We start from the raw sequence: 17,640 nt of genomic DNA, 5'->3' as shown, positions 1-17,640 counted from the left end.
AGATCACATCACATTGTTAATTATCAGTTATCAACTATCTTCTCCTCCTCACCTGTACACTGCTTGCAAGAAGGAACATCATTCTTACATTACACTCAGGGCCTACCATGCCTACCATTTAAAAGGCAATCAAAATATTCATCAAATAAATATGATCTATTCCTGCCCTGAAAGTTCCTAGAATTTCTAGTTCTACAAGGAAAACAAACCAGCAGTGAAGGAGCCTAGACTTTCCAAAGAGCTCTAGTAATGAAAGGACTGTGGTGGTGGTGAGGAATAGGAATTACAGAGAGAACAGCAATGAGAAAGTGAAGCTCATCACACACACCTGCCTCTTTGAATGAAAATAGGGATTTGCAGCAGTGATATGGAACCTTGAACTCACTCTTGGCATGCCAGGGGCCACAGTCTCGTTCCTAAATTACTTAAACAACCCAACCAACAAAAGAGCATGATTTGGCAGTTTTCAATACAAACAGCTAGAGCCCAGCACCTGTTCCACTTAAACAGCACATCATTACAGTTAAAAACAACAACAAATCTCTCTCATGAAGCAAATGCTAATCTCATGATGCTTCACCATGGAGCAATTTAGAAGAGTTATTATATGAAATGTGCCAAAGCATGAATTTATGGCTGATGCTTATTTGGCAAATACAGTTGGCACTGCTAGATGTTGAAAAACATGTATGCAAATAAGCAAATAAAAGTTTTTAAGCTCTCAGACTTAAATATTTACATTACCATAAATGTACAAAGATAAATGTTTATATGAGTACACATATAATGCATTCCAGGAACACATTTTTTAATGTGATTGTCAGAAACAGTTACGAAGTGGCATTATTTCTTTATGGGCCTCAGAGCAGACTCTTAAAAATGAATTCTGACAGAATGTTAATGGGGTACAAACATTAACCGAGGAAGTGTCTCTGTACTATCACTGGGTAAAATGAACACTCATAATATCATAACAGTTCAAAGCAATCTTATCTTTTCCTTTTGCCAAAATATTTTCTTCCTGAGGCGCCTGGGTGGCTCAGTCGTTGGGCGTCTGCCTTTGGCTCGGGTCATGGTCCTAGGGTCCTGGGATTGGGCTCCCTGCTCAGTGGGGGGCCTGCTTCTCCCTCTCCCACTCCCCCTGCTTGTGTTCCCTCTCTCACTGTATCTGTCAAATAAATAAATAAAATCTTAAAAAAATATATATTTTCTTCCCATCCTGGAACCCAGCCAAACATAAATATCAGCCCCTAAGTGGGAGATAAAGGATGGAAAGGAGGACCACACATCACAAAGCTGCAAAGAAAATAATTTGACATTTTTCCCACATAATATAATCAAGTTAGAGTCTCCAAAATAAAGACATGATAAAATATTTCCCCCTCTGACAGCTATGGAAAGATGTTTGTTTTTTCACATAGTTTGTGAGTTGGTCATAGCCAAAACTCACTAGGAATGGTATGAATTCTGCTTCCATTGTTAACTATTAATCTCTGGGCGGAAGCTATAACTCCCATCTTTGAAGGCACAAAAATGTACCATACCTGCCATTATAGCTTACTAAACGAGTCACCAAAGAGAAGTGAAGTGGTGCCAGGCACTTCAGAAAGTAATTAAGGTAGTCAGCGAATTGAGCTATCTGGAAATGCTCTGAGATTACAGAAGAAGCCATCATGAAGCAAGTATCCAAGACTGCTCATGGAAAGTTTTACCCCTGTGCATAATTCACGTTTTTCACTTCCACACTACAGAGAGCAATATGGGTTCTCCCACTACACACATTTCTACATCATTTCATTTATCAGGGAAAAAAGACGCTGTGGCTTAACAAAAATCAGTACGCAGGCCCCAAAACAGACACCTCGAGGCAAACCCAATTCAGGTGAAAAGCTGTTGACATACATCATCCAATGACCTAAAAATAGCCTTTTATGTAAGTCTCCAAATATTTAATTCAACGTCTACTCTTACCACATTTAACAGAGGCAGAAGAAAAATGTATTAGGTTTTCTATAGCAAAGCCAATAAAGATGAAATCATAGTTTTCTTTTAACTCGTCACTATCCCCTCAGCGCCAGCCTTCTAATAACTCCATTCCACAGCTTTCAAATTCCTAAACTTGGATCTTGAAAACAAAACAAAACAAAACAAAGGATTGCAAGAAAGTAACATTTAAAGGTGCGAAATCTCCTTCCTGTTGCACTCTGCAGTCTTTAACGTTGTCAAAGGACGAAAAACGAAATCAAATTCTCCAGACGGATGGTGCAGGGAGGGGGAGGGATGGGGATTCAGACTGCTAGTCCCCAACGCGGGAGGTAAGAAAAGTAGCAAAAACGGATGAGTCAAAGGGCAAAGGAGAAACAAACTGACCGACCGAAACACCGAAAATTCCCAAACAACCCAGCAAACCCGCACGTTAGCGGGCTCACAAACCGCAGGGCCAAGTGAGCAGGCAAAGAGCCCCCGGGTTTCGTCCCGGCGCAGCTGGCGAGCCTGCACCGGATCCTCCCGGATTTGGAGCGGGATGACCGTGTAGACTTAGCAAGAAGAGAGAAGCCCTTCCTGCCCCAGTCTCCCCGCATCCAGCTCTTCACAGGCTTCACTTTCCCCAGCAGCCTCCCAGCCGCGCCCGGGGGCGTCCCTCTTCGCCAGGTCCCAACTTTCCCTCCTCTGGGGGGCGCCGACCTACCGGGGCCGCCGCCGCCGCGGGAGGGGGCGGGGGCGGCCGCGGCGAGCCCCAGGGGCGGCGGGGCTCGGGGGTGGCCGCAGAGCCCGCGCCAGGCGGGACACACCGGCCGCCTGGGCCCCTGCGGCGGCGCCACTCGACCCCGCGCCGCCCCGCCCGGATTCCCCCAGGTCAGCGCCCTCACGCCAGGACGACCGTGGTCCCACAAATCGGCGCCGGAGGAGAAGGGAACCGAGGGGACGCGGGTTAGCCCTGCCCCTGTTACCTGAAAGGCGCACATGCCGCTGTGGTGACCACCATCGCCGGCCGTCCTGTCCCCTTTCCGGTGACCGCGGCCGCCGCCACCGAGCAACTGACACTGACTAACAAGTAACTAACTACTCGCCGCCGCCGAGTCTGCCGCGCGCTCCCGGCCGCCCGCCGCCCGCCGCCCGCCGCCCGCCCAGCCCACCAGCCTGCCAGCCTCCTCCCAGCCCAGCGCGCCACCCCTCCGCGCTCACATTCGCCGCCGCGCTCCTTGAGGAGCGAGCACGCGCGCGCGCACAAGCCCTGGCCTTCGGCCCCTCTCACCAGTCTCAGCCCGGCCCCGCGGGAGGAGTCACCGTGACGCCCCTCCTTTCGCGTTCCTACCTCCAGAGGATGAGCCTATGAGGGCGCCTGACTGGTGACGAGGGCGTGGCCAAAGGAAGAGGGCGGGACGACCAGGACCTTGGGCCAAAGTGAAGGGAAATTTTGGTTCCATTAAGTTCCAGAGGAAGAGGGCAAGGGAGTGTTGGCCCTTTTGGTGCCGAAGTCCCCTGGTCATCCTGCCCTCGAATACAAAACATGTGTTTCCAAGGACTCCAGTGTATAGTAATTACCGATTCCTTTCTGCAGGCCTTATAAATTTAAAAAACTACAATTCCCAGAAACCTCCGCGAAAGTAAGTCTCACCTTGCGTAATCACGTAGTCCTTCGCCGCATTTGGACAAAATAATCCCTTCATTTTTCTGAAGGTATGGAGAATAATATTCCATTTTTCTCCCCCACGGAACAATTTTAAATGTTACTGCGATAAGAAAAGTTACCTATGGGAATATGGTTAAGCGACTAGGTAAAGGGAAAGAAAGGATATCAAAATAAAGTACTGCGGAGGAATTTTTTCCATGCTGTGAGACGACGGAGTGAGAAGAGTGAAGGCGATTGAGAGGGGCTCAGGGAATTGTCCTCTGTGCAAGGGACTTTCTTTAGGCCCCAGGCCCCTGCCTGCCCCTATCATCAGCAGGTCAGTAAGCAAGGCGAGCTTCGGGGTGGCCACAGTGGAGGTGCCCTTCACCCCTTGAAGATCATCTCTCTTTTGCTGTTGTTACTGGTTTGTCTCGGTTTGAGGCCGACTGAATGGGGGCGCTTCACTTCCGGTTGGGGGAGGGGAGGAAGGCCGTCCAGGGGGAGGGGGAAGATAGAACTCATTTCCTGTGGGGGTAGGGTGATGGTTTGGGGGTGTCCAACCCACTTCCATTGCCGGCGAAGGCTGGAAAAGGTGATATTTGCATTGACGGTATCTTAAAGTTTTAGGATTGTGTTTTATGTGAAAAGTTAGGTTATTCCACAAAGTTGTGCTAATCACCAGCCTCCAGTCAGAATTTATGAGTTTTATTTCCACGTGTAAGATGGAAAATTTCCTTCCCCCAAAAAATATTTTTTAATGCATTCATCAAAGTATTCGAAGACCCTTGTTAAAATTACTCAGCTCTACAAGACCTACTTTCTTGTGAAATTATGGATTGTCCACCTCTGCTCCCCTACTCAAGTCCAGCCTTGATTGAATGAGGTATAGTGGTGTTCTCTGTCTTGGCATGCCACCGGAACTCTGTAGCTACTCTTTTAAGGAGGTGGTTTATTATAGGACTCGATGTTTTACATAAATTATGAGGCATTTTCACCCTACAAGAGTGGAAGTATCGTACTGAAGTACTGAAATACTTCGTGTTACCTTAACTGGTACGATTAGTGTCTTAAATTCTTAGACCTGTTGTTGATGTGAGGCTACAGCTTTTGCCCTGTGCCTGAAAACAACTTCCTCAACCTTAAAAATTCTTACATGTAACTTTCATGTAGCACTTGTGAGAGTTGTGCATTGGTACATTTTTACCTTTGTAGTTTAATTAATTTCAGCACTGATTAAAAACTGGTATCTGCTCTTTGTGTTTTCAAACCATGGTGCAAGGATCACGATGCTCAGCTAGATTTTAAGCAAGCAGGACATTTGACTCACAAAGGACAAAAGATGAGTAAGACAGAACTTTTTATTTTTCCTATGTTTTCAGTGTTTTATAAGAAACAATATGTAAAGTGGTAATAAACACTCAACAATTTAGATTTCTTGGCTTCTCTTTTCAAGTATCACTGTGTGGGGGGGGTACTGAAGGAATCAATCTGGAGCCTATGAAATCTCAACTTTAGTAATTTTAGAATACCAAGTGAACTGTAATGTCTTTAAAAGGATTTTTAAAAGAATAAGGCCTGTGTATTTTTTCCTTTGGGATTTGTTATATAATCTATTCTCAGAATTTGTGGTTGTTTTAATTCTAGTTCTTTTAAAAAGTTATTTCACTTAGAGTTTATTAGAAAATGTGTTTTAAACTAAATATTACAGTAAGGAAAAAGTATATGTTTTAACCTGTGAACATTAAAAAAAAAATCTAAGACCCTAAAATCTGTGAGTTATCTTTAAAAAGACTACAAAATTTCTGCAGTAATTGAAAAGGCAAGACCTGATAATGTCTATGTTATTATTAATTGAAGGTTAGGGACATGTAGACTGCCTCAAGCAAGTATTAATTAATTGATTAGAAAGAAAGTGCTCACTATCTTCCATATTAATGTAATATAAAAGAAAATATGATATGATCACCCTGACAAATTAAACTATAGTATTAGGAGTTATTGAAGTAAGCAAAGATTGTGGAACTAAATGAAAAAGATAGAGAAAATTTAGTTAAAATATTGATGGAGATACGTAGTATTGCCTTTGGGAAACTGGAGAGCAAAGAAGTTTTTTTAATTGAGTCTTTATGATATTTCGTGGAAGAATTGCAGTATAACAGAAATAAGAAAAATTGCTGCAGCTGAAAGACTTGAGCAGCTTGAAGAGCTGTCTGTTCCGAAGAAAGTAATATATACAGCACATATCTGAAAGAAAACGTTTTGTGATAAGTGGTAGTTAATTCATTGGTTCCATCAAAGAAGAAATATTAGAAAAGCTTGTGAAAAACAGAGGGAAAAGTCCACGGAACCTGCTTTTATTCTCTTTAAATCTTTAAAAGTGTTTTTTTAGACAGGATCGCTATCTTCCAAAGACTTTTTTTTTCTTTCTGTGCTCTTTGTTGCAGCTTTCTTTGTATGTTTTAATAGAAACAGAGTATCAAAATTAGAAAAATAAAGACTTATGGAAGTGTACTCTGCTACTTTGAGTTAATGATTTTGAGATTTTCGTTCCATTGCTTGCCACCTGTAAGAAAGAAATTGTTGGTACTTTTAGGGTACTCAGATTAGATAGCCATTTTCTTTTCCAAAAACAGTCATTGGATATACTGCTCACAAAAGTTTAAAACATTAAAATAATAGGTCAAAATTCTGGATTCCATTTCACTGAAATTTGATTATCCACAGAGTGCTAGGTGCTATATAAAGTGCAAAAGTGTCTTTTAATTTCTTTTTTCCACCTTTCATTGTAAAATCATGCTAATGTTTTACAACTATTGCTTTTTTTGTATGTTTGTTGTTTTGGTAGTTTGTTTTTGCCATGGGGTTAAGTGTTAAAGAGAGTATCCTAACAACTTGGTTTTTAAACTTACTACTCTGCTGTCTCTTTATCTCTATTTCAAGAGTATTCAAATGAGAATACCCCTTAATGACTTTTCATTATGTCAGGAAGAGTTTATTGAGTGCTTACTGTGGGATAGACCCTGTTCTAAGGACTTGTGATGTATCAGTGAGTACAGACAGCCCTATTCTCTTGGAACATACTCTCTAGTCTCCAAATGAAGAGTAGAATATTGCTCCCTTGGTATTCCTAAATAAGATCTGTTGTATAATCTTTGTTCATACTGGATCAAGAAGCAGCCCTAAACTTCATCTCTCTTGATCTTGATCTCTAAGCCATTCTAAAACCAGTTTTGAATATTTCAGCCTAATTTTTCTCCAGACCATTAAAGCCCCTCTGTTAAATATTTAGTCCTTTTCATCGATGCATGCATCATGAACTTACCATTCTGGTCTCCTTTATATAGTAAAAACAAATAAAAGTAAGCAATAGAGAAAATAGGGGATCAGAGAGGCCTGGTTTCAAAACTGATGTCCACCTTTTACTAGCTGAGCTTCCTAGCTTATTTACCGTGAGCAATTTGACCTTTCTGAGCCTCAGTTGCTATAAACCTAAATAGCGTTGTTTGGTGGATCGAGGATATTCTGGGTAAATCACCTGGCACAGTGCCTGGTGTTAGGAGCTTAATGAATATAATTATTTTATTTCCAGTCTTGCTTCTGCTATTTTGGCCATTAGGATTTACCTACATGTGTGTTTTAAGCCTTACATGTCCCCAAAAAGTATGGAGATGCAGTGCCAGGATTACTGAAATTATGCCTTCTCCTATCAGCCTGCTTGACTATTAAGATTTTATTTTTGGAGTGCCTGGGTGGCTCAGTTGTTAAGCGTCTGCCTTCAGCTCAGGTCATGATCCCGGGGTCCTGGGATCGAGCCCCACATCGGGCTCCCCGCTCAGCAGGAAGCCTGCTTCTCCCTCTCCCACTCCCCCTGCTTGTGTTCCCTCTCTCGCTGTGTCTCTCTCTGTCAAATAAATAAAATCTTTAAAAAAAAAAAAGATTTTATTTTTTATCCCTGTTGGAAGGAGAAATCTCTAATATCCATGATCACTTTAGAAAATGTATATAATAGAAAAGTTTCAAAAAAAGATTAAGGAATCGCCAAAGTAATTTGAATTGTTACAGAAAGACTTTCAAATGATTCTTCTAAACCTATTTAAATACTAAGCCTAACATCCAGGAGCCTTCACTCATTACCCATCTACACATTCCTAACTAGATTGGTCTCTGAAAAAAATTCTGTACTGTACCCAGCCTTTCAATCTTTGTTCTTGCTATCCTCCGCCTGAAACACTTTTCTTTTCCTAGGAATCCCTATCTATCAAAATGCCATCATCTTGGAGGCCCTACCACCTTCAACTTCAAGAAGTATTTTCTGATGTTGGTCCTTCTCACTCCACTCTTTCAAGCATGTATGCTCTGACCATTGACTCTCCAGAGCCTTTTGTACTTGCCTTATGGCATTTAGCATGCAGTGATGCTGCTGTTTGCTTTTGTTGTCATTATTTTTGTATGTAGAGCTTGTGTACTGCCATAAAAGGGTGCAGACTATATCTTATTCTTATCTGTGTCTGCTGAAATACCTGACACAATGCTATTCACATCATAAGTATTCAGTGCGTATTTGTGGAGTTGAATTGGCACTTGGGGTATGATGGAACTTACTAACTTTTGTGCACTATTTGTACCCAACATTAAGCACAGTGACCGGTGTACAACCAAATATCTGCCAAATGAAGGAATGAATAAGTCCTCATTCTCATATTTGTGGGCATCTCAGGGTGTCAGTGAATTAGTAAGCATATATTAAACAACTACTGTATGATCAAAACTATGAGAATTGATCCCTGTCCTCAATTTAATTGGAAAGAAGTAAGTTGCAGTTAACATGTGTAGATTCTGAAGACTTCAGCTGTTTGAGTGAAGGTGGGATGGAGAGGTCAGTATAGAGTTGTTTGCATTGTGAAAGATAACCCAGGGGCGCCTGGGTGACTCAGTAGGTTAAGCGTCTGCCTTCAGCTCAGGTCATGATCCCGGGGTCTCGGGATCAAGCCCCAAGTCGGGCTCCTTGCTCAGCGAGGAGCCTGCTTCTCCTTCTCCCACTCCCTCTGCCTGCCGCTCCCCCTACTTGTACTCTCTCTCTCACTATCTCTCTCCCTCTCTCAAATAAATAAATAAAATCTTTGGAATAAAAAAAAAGAAAGAAAGAAAGAGAACCCAAGCTGTCTGAACTCAGAAGCAATAGATTTGGGTATCAAGAGGTATTTAACTTGCATTTCCATTCATTGTTTGCATACCCAAGAGACTGAAAATACAGGGGCACCTGGGTTAAGCATCTGCCTTCTGCTCAGGTCATGATCCCAGGGTCCTGGGATCGAGCCCCACATCGGGCTCCCTGCTCAGCGGGGAGCCTGCTTCTCCCTCTGCCTGCTGCTCCCCCTGCTTGTGCTCTCTCTCATTTTCTGTCAAGTAAATAATATATATATTCACACAAAAACGTTTATGCAGACGTTCATAACAGCATTACTCAGAAGAGTGAAAAAATAGAAACAAATCCAAATGTTCATCAATTGATGAATGAATAGACAGTGAAGTATAGCCATGCAAAGAAATATTATTCATCAATAAAAAGGAATGAAGTAGTGATACATACTATAACATGGATAAACCTTGAAAATATTACACTCAAGTAAAAGAAGCCAGACACAGAAAGCCACATTATGTATGATTCCATTTATATGAGATGTCCATAGAGATGGAAAGTATATTAGAGGTTGCCAGGGGTTGGAGATGGGGGATGGGGAGTGACTGCTAATGGGCATGGAGTTTCTTCTGGGGGTAATGAAAATGTTCTGGAATGAGATAATGGTGATGGTTGTACAGTCTTGATACTAAAATACCTTGTATACCAACATACTAAAAACCACTGAAGTTGTACACTAAAGAGGTACGTGAATTATATCTTTTAAAAAAGGAGATACTTAAACTTGAAGAAATTGGATTTTGGATGGAGCTAGAAGGAGAAAGCAAGAGTATGGAAGCAAGGAGGTGATAACAGGGAAATATAAGTGGCTAGGTACAAGACCAGAGATATGGTGAGGATCAGGTGAGAATGGGTATGAAGGTTTCTGGCCATCTTTTGTCTTAGTGAAGCAGGCAGTTAGACTAGAAAGGTGTTGACAAAGGAGAAAGACAGCCTAGTATTTTGAAGGAAGCGTCAGATTTTTTTTTGGTCAAGGATGTAGTATATCATCAACTTGGTTTCCTTGTGAAGGTAAACAGTTTAGAGGCTGAAAGTATCAGAAGGTTAGGGGGTCTGATAGCAATCAACAGTGAAGTTAATGGAGAAGGTTGGAGAACAGAGACTAGACAAAGACACAAGAATTTGATTCTAAAACTATCCTGAGATGATTAAAATAGAAAATCATAAATGAGAAGGAACCAAGGGCAGTGATTTGGAGAGGTCAATGCAAATAAAGGTATTCATTTGAAGAAATATGTGAGTACCCATTATGTCCCAGCTATTATCCTTATTTGAATTAATGTCTTAGGATAGTCTTATGAGTGGGATTATAAGAGTATGCGCATTTTATAGTTCTTAGTACAATACTATGTTATTTTTCTGAAAGGTTGTACTAATTTTTGATGCCACCAGCAATGTACGAGTGTGTTGTTTTCCCCATAATTTCACCAGCAAGTTTTTGGCTATTATAAATAGATAAAAAATTATTCTTCATTTTGGCTGTTTCTTTTAATATACCATTTTCTATACCTTGGAATTGACATCTATTGGAGCATGAAAGAATTCAAAGCCTTTATATTTGCTCCCCATCTAGAATGGATTCTTTAAAAGATACCGATTTCTTAGGACCCTAGAAATCAAACCAGCCTCTAATTTGAATCAGCTTAAAAACTACTTTATTCAATGGCGCTCCTTATTTTCTAAATGATATTCACATTCAAACCACAGATAGTCATAATTCCAAATACCATTTGACTAACTTAATTCTAAAATTTGGTGTTCTAAGTATCTACTAACTTCATTTTACGTATGAAAAAATTGAGACTTAGAGAGCTTAGGTCACTTGCCCAAAATCACTTAATCAGTAAGTGATAGAGACAGGATTTGAATGCCTCACAGGCAAGTTATTCTCATACTCCATGATTCCTCGGTATCACTACTAAAATTTTCTAGGAGCTAACAGAAACTGGAAGAAAAATCTGAAATGGAACTTGGATAGTCAGGCACTTACCTGTGCACACAATGAAGCAGTTAGCAGTTTTTTGTTTGCTTCATTTTTTTTTGCTTGGGGAGCCTACAGTGCAAAAACAAAGAGAGGAGGGTCTCTCTTTAAAAGCCCATAATTTCAGGGCCCTTTCTGTTTCTCCCTAATGAGCAGGTACATACTGTCCCAAAATCTACAATGGGAGCAAAAGAGAAAAGAGGAAGGCAGTGGTAGAAAAGCAACTGCCTTTGAGTATATACATTGAGATTCATCTGATGGTAGGAGCAGACAAATGGTCCTAAGAGAGTCCCATAAGGTAGCTTTTAAAATAATAACTTCAAATCTAACCTGGTAATAAGGTTAATAAGGTATTAAAATTGAAAAGAGATAATCAAATCATGGTAGGCATTAGCAAAAAGATTCTTTCACTTTTATTCAAGTATACTCACTAAACATATTTAAGATTAGGAATATTAAACAAGAGATGCCATGTTCCAATACTGGTTTTTAGTCAGATAAAATATAATCCCAATATATAGGTAAGGCAGTTAAGGCCCAAAATTATGCACCAAGCAGATGACACAGTGGGTGCTTGAACATAGGCCTCCTGCTTCCCACAATGCTTTACTAAATTAACTAAAAGAAAACAATAACACATGTGGTTATTTTGTAATTTTTATGTATAATGTTTTTATAATTTGTTATCCTCAAGAGAGATTATTTCTCTGTGTATCTTCAAACAACAATAATAGAGATCCACACACCAGATTACTAAATGTTAGAATGTTAGGTTAGAATAAGTGATACTGAAGATTAAGTTAAACCCTGGTGTATCAGGTAATCTCTCTGTACATTACACCTAAATAATATTTCTCTGTATCCAACATTGCACTGATGAGGGTGGGAAACATATCTTTTGAAAACTTATCATAGAAACATTATTTATAAAAGGTTATGATGTGCATGTATGTATATTTATATTGAAGCATTTGAATTTTCAACACAGCCCAGTCCTTTTTCCATCCGTGCTCCTTTAAGTGAAGCTAATACCCCTCCTTCACAAGAATTGAGTATCCAGATACTCCACTTTTTTCTTTCTTAGCCTCAGAATGTATATCTTTCTTCTCTTTCCCATCTCCACATTTCTTTCATTCCTGTACTCCATAGCTTTAATACCTATTCTCTTGACACAAACCTTTCATTTTTGTTGCTGATGGTATCACAATTACTACAACTCTTTGGGGGAACAATGTAACAATATAGCTGTTATATCAGCAATAATAAAGTGTTCATAGTCTTGAGCCAGTAATTCATTGATAGGATTTTATTCTGAGAAAATACTTCAAATGAGGAAAGTAGTTAAAGGCACAAAATGTTAATAGTACTGATATCTGTACTGTCTAAAAAAAAACAAAAAATGGAAACCTTCCAAATACCCAACAATAAAGTAATGGTTAAGCAAATTATTACCTCCCCATTCAGTAAGCTATTAGACATTTTTCACAATAGCTTCTTTTAAAATACATAGGAAGATGTTTTAAGAATTTTTTTCAAAAATGAAAAGGAAAAAATAAATAGAAGAGGAAAACTGATGTGATTAGTGTATATTTCTAAAGCATTTATATTTCCTGTATAATAATAACTGACATTTATTGAGCATTTAACTGGTATTAGACATGATACAAAAGCAATATTATTGAAGTAGTATTGAGTAGTTAGTAAGAAAAGTGCTCTAGAGTCAAATCCTGGCTCCATCACTTACTACTATGTGACCTTGGAAAGGAAATGGGAGTTAATAACTATATCTCCATTAAATCATTAAATCCACATAAAGTGCCTGCCACATAGTAAGCCCTCATTAAGTGTTTTTGTTACTAGATGTTTTACAAACGTATTTCATTTAATCTTCACATCCTCATAACTTTATAAGATAGTATTCATTTTACGTAGAAGAAAATTGAAACTCAGAAACTCAGAATCTTTAAATATCTAGGTTAGGTAATTTGCCAAAGTCATACAGCTAATAAGCAGTAGAGTTTTGATTGAGAACTCTGCTGTGACTTCCACTTCTGGCTCTGAAGGACTAAGTTGCTGCAGACTAATGCTTTTGCTGAGAACAACATGAAAAGGCAGATAACATACCAAAAAAAGAAAAGAATAGTGGCATCAGAGACCTACTGAGGTAGCCAGGACTTAAGAAACCAAAATTATGGAGCACAGGCAACTTCAAAGAAGTGGGCTTATGTTCTATGCTTCTCTTTTCCCCTCTAGGAATTTGCTTAATTCATGGTGCAAGAGAAGAAATTATGAAACTTAGCAGAGGACTTCTGCTAGAAGCAGAGGAGCCAGTTTAGGGCTGGTACACAAAAATTGGAGTTTAGAGATCCCCAGGTGGCCAGGACTGAGGAGCCAAAATCCTAGGAGCAAAGGTTAGGCACCAAGAAATGATTTTTTTAATTTATTTTTCCCTTAGGGTATTTGCTACACAGAGTCAAAGGCTAAGAAGCTAAGCAGAAAACCCCTGAAAAACAGTGAAATTTTTGTCCATCTCATGATGTTAAGAAGCAAAAGTTAAAAATCAGGTCCCTCCAAGGAGGAAAGGACCTATAAACATCCCAGACTCTCAAGTAGGATTCCCTGTTAAAGGACTACACCCTTTAAGTGGAGGCAAACTAGAGGTAGAGAGAGAGCCTTAGAAAATTGCCACCTAACCTCAAATCAGCTCAGTTTCTGATTAAAATAAGATGATCTGGGGGCGCCTGGGTGGCTCAGTCAGTGAAGCATCTACTTTCAGCTCAGGCCATGATCCCAGGATCCTGGGACCAAGTCCCACATCGGGCTCCCTGCTTGATGGGAAGCCTGCTTCTCCCTCTCTCTCTACCTGCTGCTCCCCCTACTTGTGCGCTTGATCTCTCTCTCGCTGTCTGTCTGTCCCTGTCAAATAAATAAAATATTTAAAAATAAATAAAATAAAATGATCTGTCTGTTGCTGCATTCCAGAGGGGAGGGTGATTTCTCTCTGAAGTAATATCATCCAAAGCTTCTACAATTTTTCATCTACCTTGTTAGCAAAAATTACCGGGCATATGAAAATAATAGGATTAAGAGAAAATTCAGACAATGGGAACAGCTGAAATAATACAGATATTGGAGTTATCAGACACAGACAGTGACTAATATGTTTAAAGAAATAGATGCTAAAATGGAAAATGTCACTAGAGAAGTAGAATTTATTTTAAAAATCATTTGGAAGTTATAGAAACCAAAAAATACAATGATTGAAACTAAGAACCTTTAACGGGATTTAACAAAACAGAAGAGGTGAATTGGAAGATAGAGCCTTGGAAAATATCAGACTGAAGCATGGAGAAGAAAAAGTATGAAAATATAAGAAAATGTATAAGATAATGTGGAAGGCTGAATAATGGTCCCTGAAAGATATCCATATCCTAATCCCCAGAACCTGTACATATGTTACCCTACATAGCAAAAAAGAACTTTGCAGATACGACTAAATTAGGAATCTTGAGGTAAGATTATCCTGGATTATCCAGATGTGTCCTGTGTAATCAGAAGGGTCTTAAGTGGGAGGCAGAAAGATCACATATAGATACCCAGAAACAAGTCAGAGAGAAGAGAAGACACTGCATTCTTGCCTTTGAAGATGGAGGAAGGGGCCATAAACCAGGGAATGGAGGCAGCACCTAGAAGCTGGAAAAGGCAAGGAAATGGATTCTCCCCTAGAGTCTCCAGATGAATCCAGCCCTTTGGAACCATTTTAGACTTCTAATATCCAGACTGTAAGAAAATAAATTTGTATAACTCTAAGCCAATAGTGTTTTTTTTGGGGGGGGGGTTAAGATTTTATTTATTTGACAGTGAGAGACACAGTGAGAGAGGGAACACAAGCAGGGGGAGTGGGAGAGGGAGAAGCAGGCTTCCCGCCAAGCAGGAAGCCCAATGCGGGGCTCAATCCCAGGACCCTGGGATCATGACCTGAGCCAAAGGCAGACACTCAACAACTGAGCCACCCAAGTGCCCCTCTAGGCCAATAGTTTTATGGTAATTTGTTACAGCAGTAATATGAAAATATTGAGAAATATAATGAAAAAGTCTAATACACTTGTAATTGGAGTCCCAGAAAAGGAGAGAGAAAATTAGGAGAAGCAATGTTTAAAAAGATAATGTGCTGTGATTAATTGTTAAATTAACCTTTGGTAAGTAGAGCTCTGGGGTGTCAAGTGGTGAAGCACAGTTCAACAAAATCATAAGGGAATTAAAATAGAAAAATTTATTTCTCACAGGTTCTAGAGGAGGTACATGGTACACCTTGAGGGACCACACAGGAAAATCAAGGCAGGTTGCAGATACAGAGAGTCACAGGACCAGGGCATATGCCTTTATGAGGTTCCACGGGCGAAGTGCTTTGGAGTTCCCAGGCTAAGGCTTGACTGGTCAATTGAAACCAAAAGAACAGAATTTGGTAAGCTCCAAGGGGATCTTACCTAGGGGGTGCACAAGGGGAAGGCCCTGGAAGATAGGGGAGACTGTTATCACAGGAGCTGTTGGGTAAATCACATCAGGAACTTAAATTTATGTGAGACTCTGCAGGCTGTTGGCTAAGGCATGTGCTTTCCTGAGGGGCAAATGTCAGTTTAAGCACCCCCCCTCATCCCCCAGGCCGCTTGGCCAAACAAAATGGACACCCAAGGCAGCAATACCATGGAGTACCTTAGCTAAACTTTTGACATAATGACTAAGAATTTTCCAAAACTGATAAAAGACATCAAGCCATGGATTTCAAAAGTACAATAAACCCCAAGCAGAATAAATGCAAGGAGGAAAAAAAAAAAAAAGTAAACGCAAGGAGGACCAAACTTAGACACTTTGTAGTAAAACTGCTGAACGTAGCCATAGAATTAAAGACCCTTCATATTCAAAGGAACAATGATAAGACACATATGACTTCTCAACAGAAATGATGGAGGTCAGAAAAACTGGAATGCAATCTTTAAAGTGCTTAAAGAAAATAACTCAATCTAAAATCCTATTCCCAATGAAAATGTTCTGAAGTACATGAGATCTAAAGAGATTACCAGAAAAATAACTAAAACAACTTAATTGCTTGCAGACCCTCACTAAAAAAAAAAAAAACCTAAAGGTAATTTTTCAAGCAGAAGAAAAATGATCCTAGATGGAACTTGAAAGTTCAAAAAAGAAATGAAGAGCAACAGAAAGGATAAATACGTAGATACAGCTACATTAACATTGACTATATAAAAATAATAAAAATGACTTGGGATATTAAATATATATAAAATTAAAACGTATGATAATTACAATACAAAAGGTAGGTTCAGTGTAAATGGAAAATACTAAGGTCCTAGCATTGTCTGGGAAGTAGAATGCCTAATGTTTTATTAGACTAAAATAAGTCAATGATTCATATTATAATCTCTTGTATAACCAATCAAAGAACAGTAAATGAATGTATAGCTAGGAGAAAAATAGAATGAAAAATTACTAGATTAATCCAAAAGAAGGAAAGAAAAGGTCATATAACAGATGAGACAGAAACAATAACATAATAGGTAGAAACCAAATTTTATTAAAAAACAAAACAGTAAATGTCAGATTGATTTTTTTTTTTTTAAGATTTTATTTATTTGACAGAGACACAGCAAAAGAGGGAACACAAGCAGGGTGAGAGAGAAGGAGAAGTAGGCTTCCCGCAGAGCGGGGAGCTGATGCGGGGCTCGATCCCAGGGCCCTGGGATCATGACCTGAGCCGAAGGCAGATGCTTAACGACTGAGCCACCCAGGTGTTCCAGATTGATTTGTTTTTAATCCAACTACATACTGCTTACGAAAGACACACCAGAAATGTAGAGACCCAGAAAGATTGGAAGTAAAAGAATGGAAAATATCATACAAACACTAAACAAAAAATATATATAATATAAATAGCAACACACAGTAGACTTGAATACAAGAAGAATAACTAGAAATAAGAAAGACTATTTCATAATTATAAAAGGGTCATTCTTTTTTTTTTAAGATTTTTTTTTTTAAGTAATCTACCCCCAACGTGGGACTCAAACCCAGAACGCCAAGATCAAGAGTCCCATGTTCCACCAACTGAGTCAGCCAGACATCCCAAAAAGGTCAATCAGGAAAGCGTAAGAACTCTAAGTTTGTATGTATCTAGTAGTACAGCTTCAAAAATGTTTTTTCAAGTTCACACAGATCTTTTATGAAAATAGATTATATGATGGGCCATAGAGAGTCTCAACAAATTTAATCCAGAATATGTTATCCAACCACAATAGAATTAAGAAATGGGGGGCACCTCGGTGTCTCAGTCATTAGGCGTCTGCCTTTGGCTCAGGTCGTGATCCTAGGGTCCTGGGATCGAGCCCCACATCGGGGTCCCTGCTCAGTGGGGAGCCTATTTCTCCCTCTCCCACTCTCCCTGCTTGTGTTCCCTCTCTCCTGTCTCTCTCTCTGTCAAACAAATAAATAAAATCTTTAAAAAAACAAAGTAAGAAATGGATTATAAAAGCGTAGGTAGCAAACTCCCCCCAAAATACATTTCCAAATAACCCATTGGATCAAAAAGAAAGCACTATGGAATTAGAACACATTTGCAACAGAATGATAATGAAAATACAGTATATCAAAATATATGTGAATCTGCTAAAGCTATATTTGATGGGAAATTTATAGCTATAAATACATATATTAGAAAAAAGTCAAAAATCAGTGATTTAAAATCTCAAGAAATTAGGAAAAGAACAGCAAATTAAAACTAAGTAGAAAAAAGGAAATTATAAAAAGTAGAAATTAATGAAATAGAAAACAAAT

The 17,640-nt window shown here is 39.5% G+C and overlaps 2 protein-coding genes across 8 annotated transcripts in view; one reads left to right on the top strand and one right to left on the bottom strand.

Moving 5' to 3' along the window:
• The window catches only part of PEAK1 (pseudopodium enriched atypical kinase 1), a 335,997-nt gene extending 332,914 nt beyond the window's left edge, over window positions 1-3,083 (bottom strand). For all 3 annotated transcript variants that reach the window (XM_088024907.1, XM_028092663.2, XM_028092665.2), the window contains exon 1: window positions 2,952-3,083. The gene's annotated coding sequence lies outside the window, so the exon portion shown is untranslated. The remainder of the gene's footprint in view (window positions 1-2,951) is intronic.
• Window positions 3,084-3,647: 564 nt separating this feature from the next.
• Window positions 3,648-17,640, top strand: part of HMG20A (high mobility group 20A) — a 75,074-nt gene continuing 61,081 nt past the window's right edge. For 2 of the 5 annotated variants that reach the window (XM_088024904.1, XM_088024903.1), the window contains exons 1-2: window positions 3,688-3,950; window positions 4,893-4,956. The gene's annotated coding sequence lies outside the window, so the exon portion shown is untranslated. The other 3 variants (XM_028092667.2, XM_088024902.1, XM_088024905.1) reach the window with 2 other exon arrangements.

This window comes from Eumetopias jubatus, unplaced genomic scaffold (assembly GCF_037043125.1).
Source record: "Eumetopias jubatus isolate StellerSeaLion01/CBP00866 unplaced genomic scaffold, mEumJub1_p1.0 scaffold_7, whole genome shotgun sequence".
Classification (NCBI taxonomy): Eukaryota; Metazoa; Chordata; class Mammalia; order Carnivora; family Otariidae; genus Eumetopias; species Eumetopias jubatus.
The sequence above is the reverse complement of the archived record's forward strand: the minus strand, read 5'-3'. Positions and strand labels throughout refer to the sequence as shown.